Source organism: Chelonoidis abingdonii, chromosome 1 (assembly GCF_003597395.2).
Source record: "Chelonoidis abingdonii isolate Lonesome George chromosome 1, CheloAbing_2.0, whole genome shotgun sequence".
Taxonomy (NCBI): Eukaryota; Metazoa; Chordata; order Testudines; family Testudinidae; genus Chelonoidis; species Chelonoidis abingdonii.
In genome coordinates this window covers 145,613,251-145,622,627 of record NC_133769.1, presented here as the reverse complement: position 1 = coordinate 145,622,627, position 9,377 = coordinate 145,613,251, and positions in this window count along the sequence as shown.

The following is a 9,377-nucleotide window of genomic DNA, read 5'->3' as shown; positions in this document are numbered from 1 at the left end:
CTCTTACTAACACTCCATGGGGGTGTTTTGGTTGGCTACTCCCAGTACCAAAAGAATGGGGAGAGGCAAATACTCCAGATCAGCCTGATTGACAGGGCGAGCAGGCTAATCAGGGAGTCAGGAGGCCAGAGTGGGTCCCATCCTCTGTGTGAGCTGGAATTGCACAGGGTGACCACACAGCAAGTGTGAAAAATCGGGATAGGGGTCGAGAGCAATAGGCAGGGGCAACTCCAGGCACCAGTACTCCAAGCGCATGCTTGGGGCAGCATGCCGTGTGGGGCACTATGCCGGCTGCTGGGAGTGCGGCAGGCGGCTCTGGTGGACCGCCCACAGGCGTGCCTGCGGAGGGTCCACTGGTCCTGCAGCTCCAGTGGACGCCTGCGGGAGGTCCACCAATGCCGTGGGTCCAGCGGACCGCGGGACCAGCGGACCTGCCACAGGCATGCCTGTGGGAGGTCCACCAGAGCTGCCTGTCGCCCTCCCAGCGGCCAGCATAGCGCCCCCTGCGGAATGCCGCCATGCTTGGGGTGCTGAAATGTCTAGAGCCGCCCCTGGCAATAGGTGCCTATAGAAGAAAATGCCCCAAATATATGGATTGTCCCTATAAAATAGGAACATCTGGTCACCCTAGTCAGACAGAGTGCGGCCGAGCTAAGGAGAAAGCAGGGGCCCAAGCTGAGCTGGGGAGCAGAGCTGTGCCAGCCAGAGGGGCCAGAAAAGCAGCCCAGGAAGCAGGTCAGAGCTGGGAGCAGAGTCACGGAAGCAGCCCAAAGAGCAGACCTGTGCTGGAAGCAGGGCTGCAGCCACAGAGCCAGAGCCACAGCTCAGGGAGAGCAGATTTCCTACTGGGAGCAGAGCTGCAGCCACAGAGCCAGGGGCGAAAGAAGCAGCCCAAGCGGCTGGAGGCAGAGCAGCAGCATCAGTGCTGATGCAGAGTGGAGCCAGAGCTAGAACAGTGGAGCTGGAGCTGGGGCTGGAGCTGGGGCTGAGGCTAGGGCTGGAGCTGGGTGTGGTGAGCAACTGGGGCCAGCCAATGGGGGACTGTGGGCAAAGGGCCCAGTGCAGAAAGACACCCCCAACCAATGGTCCTTGCAGGCCAGGCTGTGAGGAGAATCTTAACCCAATGGGAGGCTGACACAGGGAAGAAAGGTCCCACCACCCAAAGTTCAGAGGTGTGTGGCCACCACCAGGGCAAATGTCTAACCTGCAGCATCCCTGCAGCACAGCCAGGGCCTGATAAGAAGGCCTGGCAGCTACAAGGAAGAGACTATGAACTGCCTTGACATTCCAGAGACACTGGTTGTGATGTTCCATGCCACAGAGCGGGGTGATGTGTTTTCCTTTAACCTCTCCCATTTTCCTTATTGTTTTTTAAAATTAATTGTTGATTAAATAACTTGTATTTGCTTTAAATTGTATATAATGATCAGTGGGTCAGGGAAGTGTCCAGTGCAGAGAGAGCATCGCAGATTTGGGACACACCAGCCCCTGTCCTAGGTGACCACAGCAGAGTTGGGGGTCAAGCCCCCCAGGAATCCTGGGCCCAGTGTTGTCAGGGTTACAAGGATTCTGCCAGACAGGAGAGCGGAAGGGGAGTCCTCAAGGGCAGGGAGGCCTCTGGGTAAAGGAAGTGGGAGCGAGGACTCAGATCCTTCCGCTAGCCCATTTCACTGGGGTAGTGCAGAAGCCAGGATAGTTCCCCACAATAGCGGGACCATTCCCCCACTTGCACTTGCAGAGTGCACCACTATTTCACAGAAATGTCTGTCTTTTCTTCACCACAAATCCTATATTCAGCTTGGTCACTTCATCTGTACACGGATACAATGGAAATAGAAAAGGTCGACAGAAGACAAATGCAGATAATTGGAAGCAGGGGGTGGGGTGGTCAGATGGCGAGACTAGAAATATAACAATTTATTTTTTAAAGAAGAAAAACAAAAGATAATATTATCAAGATGTATAATAGGCATACTGACCTTTGAAGACTGAGGAGGTAAATCTCAGGGGTTGGGCTAACTTGTCCTAGGGGTTGTGTCTTCAAGACAGATTTGTGGGATAAAGGAAATTACCAGAGAGAGAGGAGATGGAAATTTGTGCTTTGGCAGGGAACCCAGGCTGCTGATGTTGCCTAGGGTCTGGGACTAGAGCCTTAAAGAGAGGTGGAGAACTTCCCCCAAAATGGCACATCCAGATCCTGGGGAAAATGAAAGAGAAAAAGGATCATCAGCAGGTGAAGGTGACTAAGTAGGCGATTCCCTTGTGTATGTGTTGGAGATAGTGTTATCTGGATCACTTGGTAGCCTGGATCTGTCATAGGTCTCACCCCCCATCTGGACTTTAGAGTACAGATATGAGGACCTGCATGAGAAGCCCTAAGCTTAATTACCAGGTTAGATCTGGTTTTGCTGCCACCACTCCCAAATACTAACTCACTTCTCTGGATAGTCTTGAGAGACTTCTTCCCCAAGTCCCTGGTGAACATCAATCCAACCGTTTGGATCTTAACACAAGGAGAATTTAACCATCCTCCCCCTGTTTCCCCCACCAATTCCTGGTGAGTCCAGATCCAATCCCCTTGGATCTTAAAACAAGGAAAAATCAAGCAGGTTCTTAAAAAGAAGGCTTTTAATTAAAGAAAAGAAAGGTTAAAAAAACCCAAACCTCTGGGAGATAGCATACAAGCTAATCTCACAGACAACAGATTTAAAACACAGGATGTTCCCCTGGGCAAAAACCTTAGTACACACAAGAATACCCAAATTTTATTATTCCTCTAATAGCACAAAGATAAGTTACAAAGGAGAATAAACATAAACCTATTTATTCTTTTCTAAAACTTACTACTCTGATAAGAGGCTGGTTCCTTGATCTTTTTCACTCTGGCTGAAAGTGAAACTGACTAAACAAAGGAAACTTCCCTCCTTCCTTTTGAAACATCTTGTTCCCTCATTGGTTCCTCTGATCACCTAGGCTAAGTGAACTTCTTAACCCTTTACAGGTAAAAGAGGCATTAATCCTTAACTATCTGTTTATGACAGGGTCCATTCAAACACACTGAGCTCTAATAAAATGCAGGTCATACAAGTGCTCTCAGGTGATATAGAAAACTATTTCTCTCAGGTGCTTGGCTGGTGAGCCTTGCTCACATGCTCGGGGTCTAACTGATCTCCATTTTGGGGGTCAGGAAGGAATTTCCCCCAAGTCAGATTGGCAGGGATGCTGGAGGTTTTACATCATCCTCTGCAGCATGGGGCACAGGTAACTTGCTAGGTTCAGCTGGTATCTCTCACTAAATCAATTTGCTGCCAATGCAGGGGCCTCAGGTAACAGTGCCCCTCCGTCCCTCCTATTCATTGCCTGTGGCACATAATGATTTATTCTCCTGAGGGCTGTAACATTTTGGTCTACTACAAGTTGTTGGGCTCAGTGCAGGGGTGATGGGTGACTGGTCATGTGTAGGGGGGTTAGACTGGATTATTTAATTGTCCTGACTGGTCTTAAAATCTACACATCTATGTTATGGCTACAATGTTGCAGTGTCTGACCTGTGGTCACTCCAGCTCACAGGTGCCCCCTCTTTCAAATATAAGCACCTCCTAGAACTCAGGGAATGGCAGCTGGAGCGAAAGGCAACAGGGTGCTGGTGGGAGTAACTTTGGGGCAGTCACTGGCCACAGAAAAATAAATCTTTCCCAACTCCCTTGACTGCTTCCCACCAGGGTCTCTGGTCATCCAGGAGATAAGCCAGCATCCCCAGTGGAAGGGAAGGAAACACTCAGGAGGGGAAGTTGTCTGTTTCAGCCATATGAGTGTGTGGGTATCATTGAGACACATGTAATGTACCTACAAGCAGAGCATGTTTAAACTGTAAAAATACCCAGTCAAGAGGGATGTGTTCATTTCAGCACAAGTTCTGCTTTAACCCATTAGAAACAATTACCACCATCCTGTAATTGTAGGGGTTGCTAAGTGACAGAGTACACCAACCCCCCGAGGTGTCAGTAGAGTGCCCAGTACACAGATGCTTCAGCAGCTGGGCCTTGTGGATGCTAGCCCTGGTGGGTCCCACTAACTGCTCAGACATGTGGCTAAGGGAAAGGGGAAGGTTATTCACACACTAGGTCCAGAGGCTTAAACAGTTACAGTTCACAGGGAGCAACAACGGCAAATGTTTGGGTCTCTGGGGCTGTCCAGTCATGAGTCAGGGCTCTTCAAGCCTAGTGCCTGGGGTGCCTCTCCAGTCCAATCTCTAGTCAAGCAAATTGGAGCTTGCAGATTTCCAAGCCACCTTCACTTAGTGTCTCTCTTTAGGGCCACTCTGCACTTGTTCCCTGCCCAGCTGCTGCTGCTCCCCTGTAAACCTCACACAGACCTACAGCCAGATATAAGCTCTAGTAGTCACAGCCTGTTCCATGGTTCCTGTGGATTTCCCTCTGCATCCAGCTCTCTGCAGCTCCTCACTTGCCATGCAGCCACCACTTCCCACAATAGCCCAACCATTTCCTGGATCAGGCCCCTTCCCATTACCTGGCCAGAGGAAAGGGAAGTACAGTGGGCAGAGATCTGGTCGTGGTTGTAGTCCCATTCTTAGCTGATCCATCACAATCCCAAACATAGGCTGAAAGATTCTGCAAACAGAGAAGGTTTCTCCTCTCTACTGTATCAGATTATGATTCCCAAGGATTTTTGAGTTCACATTGATTGCCCCTTTTGCTTAAAGAAATAGTGTTAAAGTTTGCATCTGTCTTTTCATCTCCTTTCTGTACCTTATGTGATGGGACAAGGCCAGGTGGTATGTTAGCCTGGGGCTAAACAAATCCCTGGTACCATGGCAAGCAAATGGCAGGTTAATCAAGACATCTGGGGCCAACAGAGAGCCTTCTAGAAGGCAGTGGAGATAGATAGATTGATTGGGACACTTGATGCCAATCAAGAGCTGTCTGGAACTAATTAAAAGGCTCCCAGTTAGGCAGTGAAGTGTGGGTGTCAGGAGTTATAGGAGGAATGAAGCAGTAACAATGCCATAGTAGTAAGGAAGGCAGCCTTGAGGTAATGGTGAAGGAGATATTGAGTGGGGGGCTGCTGTGGGGAAGTGGCCTAGAGAACTGTACATGTCATATTTCCAAAAAGTCAGCTCCATAGCTGCTAATTTTAGGGTCCCTGGGCTGGAGTCTGGATTAGAGAGTGGGCCTGGGGCTTCTCCCTCCCCTCCCCTCCCCTCCCTGATTAATCACTGAGACTGGGAGACAACAGAGACTGTGTGAGGGAGGGATACTTCTTCTCACTTCCCTTGTTAACTTATCATGAAAATAGCTCAGTAAGCTGTGACCTTTGTCTCTAGAGAGAGAAGGGCTTTGTGGAGGATCACAGGGAGCCTCTGAGGCTAGCAAAATCTGCCAGGAAATGCAGGACCCACAGAGTAAAGGACAGAACTTTGTCACACTTCTTTTAACTACAAACTTTATATATTATAGTTTTGGGGACACATTGATTCCCTATATTTTTACCTATTTAACCTCAAAAGATCCATGATATATTACCAAAAAATAGTCATTTGAGAAAGTCAAAATGTTTGTGAAAATTTTAATTTTTTTTAAGCCACCTCTTGGGTCAGTGGACCCTGATCCATGGATATTTGGGCCAGATTGAAGACTGAGCAACTGAAGGGAACAGCTAGTTGATAGACGAAATTTCCCTCTCTCTCCCACAGCAGCAGAGTCAGCAAAACCATCATCACAGAACCTGGCAGGGACCACAGCCAGGACAGGCGGGGTACATTTCCAAAACCTTGGAGACAGCATGGCCTGAGGCTCAGTAGGACTGACACTCTGCAGACCTGAGTCTAAGAAAAGAGATAAACACTGAGCAAGAAGTCAGCACAACCCACTACTTTTCAATGTGGGGTTTTCAAAAATAATAATAAAAAAAATCCTGGCCCCATTAGTGTCTGTAAGCGGAGCTTGGGTTGAGATGCCCCTGAGTCCTGCTGGACATGTTCCAGAGGGCTGGCATGCTGCACTCTAGGATCTGCTGGAGCAGCTTCTCCACTCCCCCCACCTAGACCACTCTGAGAACTGGGGAACTCATAGGACAGCTGATTCTCAAGGCTGTTGCAGCTTGAGCAGCCCTGGCTGCCTGCTTCCTGATGGGGGTGGATTCATTCCCAGGAGAACTCTCTGCTGTTAGCTCCTGTGTCCTGGCACACAGTGAGTGTGTGGGGGAAGGAAGTGTTTCAGTTTTGCCAACACTCACAATTTTATGAGGCATTTCTAAAGCCCCAGTTCCTGAAGTCCAGAGACTGAATAGTCTCAGATTTCATTTAAACACAGTGATACAGTTGTGGAGAAAATCCTGAAAAGAGAGTCCCTAAAGGCTCCAACACAAGAGACAAAAGACAAGATAAAAAAATCTCATGATTTTTAAGCCAGTCTCATGATTCTGGGACTTGACTCATGATGTCGGAACTCTTGAGGTTGGCAAGAGACACTGGTCCCAGACAGGCTTATATTGCATGGATTCCTGTAGGCCTCTGAGACCTGCTCCTCCTCCTGTCCTCCAGCAACTGCCTGCTAGGCCCAGTGTTCTCTACCCACAGCAGATAGAACAGCTAAAGCCAGAGAGATGGTTAGACTCTTGTGTGAGAGCGTATGGGCCATTGGAAGTCTGAGTGCTCTGTCTCCATGGAGAAACCAGGCATCAGGACTGGTCTAGAAAATCAAAGAGAGAATCTGCATATTGATGGATTTCATCACACCCTGAAAGTTTTGGAGGCTTTTGTTTCAATCAGGGATCACTTGGCAAGTTGTCTGCCCCTGAACACTTTAAAGCGAAAATGTCACAACTCCTGGGAGGGTAAGAGAGATCATCTGCCAAATGAATGATATTCCTGTACAGGGGTCCAAGCAGAGCCTATGTCTTTTGCAGTCCTAAAGGAGCTGGAGAAGGTAAGCCTAAAATTAAACACTAAGGGTGAGGTAACAGAAAAGAGCCAAGTCTCTGGGGCAAATCATTGATGGACAGAGCAGACCCGGAAAATGTTCAAGTCATAATCCAGAAGACTGAGGCTCAGAACATCAGTGCAGCACATCTGTGAGTGGGCATGTTAGCCTGTGAAAATGTCCACACAGTCACCAACAATGTGGCACCCCATAGCACAGCTCACTCCAGCTCTCACCAACACAGCAGTGCTGTGCACATTTACAAAGGGTGGCATTAACCCCTCCATGGCATGTAAATGCTTCAGAAAGTTTCATTTAGAAACAGACTACTGGTTACTCTGATAAGGACAAAGCCCCCAGATGAATTACCCCTAGAATACAACATCTGAATGATGCTCATGTGGTTATAGTTTTCAGTTTCTTGTGTAACTCGAACAAGATCTCATGTCAACAACCCGCTTTTCAGAGCTGTCTAGAAACTTCTCAGCCAGAGTTCAAGCTGGAGAACCTGCAGATCCAGTGCTCACTCCCCTGCCAATCGGTGTAAAGCACCTCTAAAGGCATCTACACTGAAATCATGGGGTGGGATTGCAGCTCATGCAGACATACCCAAGCTAGCTTTAATCTAGTGTTTTCCAAACAGTGGGTCCCGAACCACCAGTCATGGAAAGGTTCTGGATGGGTTACAACATCCAGGTCTGGATTAACCCATCACAGGACCCTGGTCTAGGCAAACATACAGTTCTCCTGGTCAAGTGCAGAGGGGAGGCCCTGTGAGGGGCTTGGAAAGTCATCCCACCACATGCTCACCCTGCAATGGCAGCTCCTGTCCGGGGCCACCCAGAGGATTCAGGGGTCCTAGGGTCTTCAGCAGCAGGGGCCCCGCGCTTCAGCAGTAATTTGGCAGTGGGGGGGGGTCCTTCCGCTCTGGGACCCGCTGCTGAATTACCACCGAAGACCTGAAAGTACCCCCTGCTGCTGAAAACCCTGAACGGAAGAAGTTCCAGGGGCCCGAGCCCCACGAGAGTTTTCCAGGGCTCCGGGAGCGAGTGAAAGACCTTGGTCCAGGGGCCCCAAAAAACTCTCTTGGGGGCCCCTGCGGGCCCAGAGCCTGGGGCAAATTGCCCCACTTGCCCACCCTCTGGGCAGCCCTGCTCCTGTCTTGTAGGGCTGGGCCCGGTAGTGGCACTTCCCGGGCTACCCAGGGTTACAAGGCACATCAACTATCACCTGCCCTTAGCAAGAGGAAGACTTGTCTGTGCCTGCCATGGCTCAGATCCCACCTCCGCTTGCCCTGGGCAACACAAGTACTCTCCTCTATGCCTCACAGGCCCTGCTGTTACTCCACAGCTTAGAGGTAGGTGTACACCAAGCCTTGTGTCCTCCAAGCATCTCCCAGCAGTGTCCAGCTCCTGATCCCCTAGACATTCACAGTATTCATGGATTCATTGCTTTAAAAGAAGCAGTGGAACCCAGTTTAGCAGTTACACTCAGATCACTGCTCCGTTTATCATACAGCACTTAGATATGTTTGTTAAATAAACTTATTCTTGATTTAACTACAAAGACAGAGATTCAAGCAGTAGCAAATAGGAGTATTGGAAAGAAATTTTTACGTATAAAACAAAATTGTAACACGCATTCTGCAGCCCAGATTTAATTAACAAAACACTCTCATGTCTTGTAGAATAATCTTTACCCAAAACACTTGCAGCATTTTACAGCCATGCTGGCTGTGACCCTCCTTTCATGAGTCAAGTACTCTGGCAGCTTGCCTCCTAGGTGAAGGCCCCGTGTGTTCCTTTGCCCCCCATAAATTATACCAGTCCCATCCTTGGTCTTGATTCATAAACAGGACATCCCCTGCTCCTTTGTTTCTTCCTGCAGAATTTCTCTCTTGTAGATTTTGCAGACTTTCCACTTCCACTCAGTAGACAAATAGGTTTCCCTTTTGAGGAGTGCAATACACAATACAAATGACCAGACAGGAACATTTTAGAAGTATGTCATCTCCCGGTGACCTGACTTAACTCCAGGACCTTAAGAACATAATTGTCAGATAAATTACTCCTTAAATATCATCTGTACATACATTCTGAAATGGTTATGAGAACTGCTGGGCTACTGGCTCTTGGCAGATGCTTCATGTGCCACCCATTAGTGAAATATTATGCACCAGAGGGTTCCTGGGTCACACCAGTTTCTTCCTTCAGGCATTGTGACCTGGTACCTGGGGTCGCAGAGTCACTTGGTTTTGGTCCTGCGCCCTTCCATCATCTGTCATCATGAATGGGTGTCCAGTCCAAAACTGAGAGGCACTGCAACGGCGTGAGTCAGGTTACAACTCCGCTTACTCAAATGTAGCCCAGCCCCATCTTTGACTTTGTGGTAGAGCACTGGTATTTTCTTTGGTGCAATCTTGGTTGTTTACAAGGA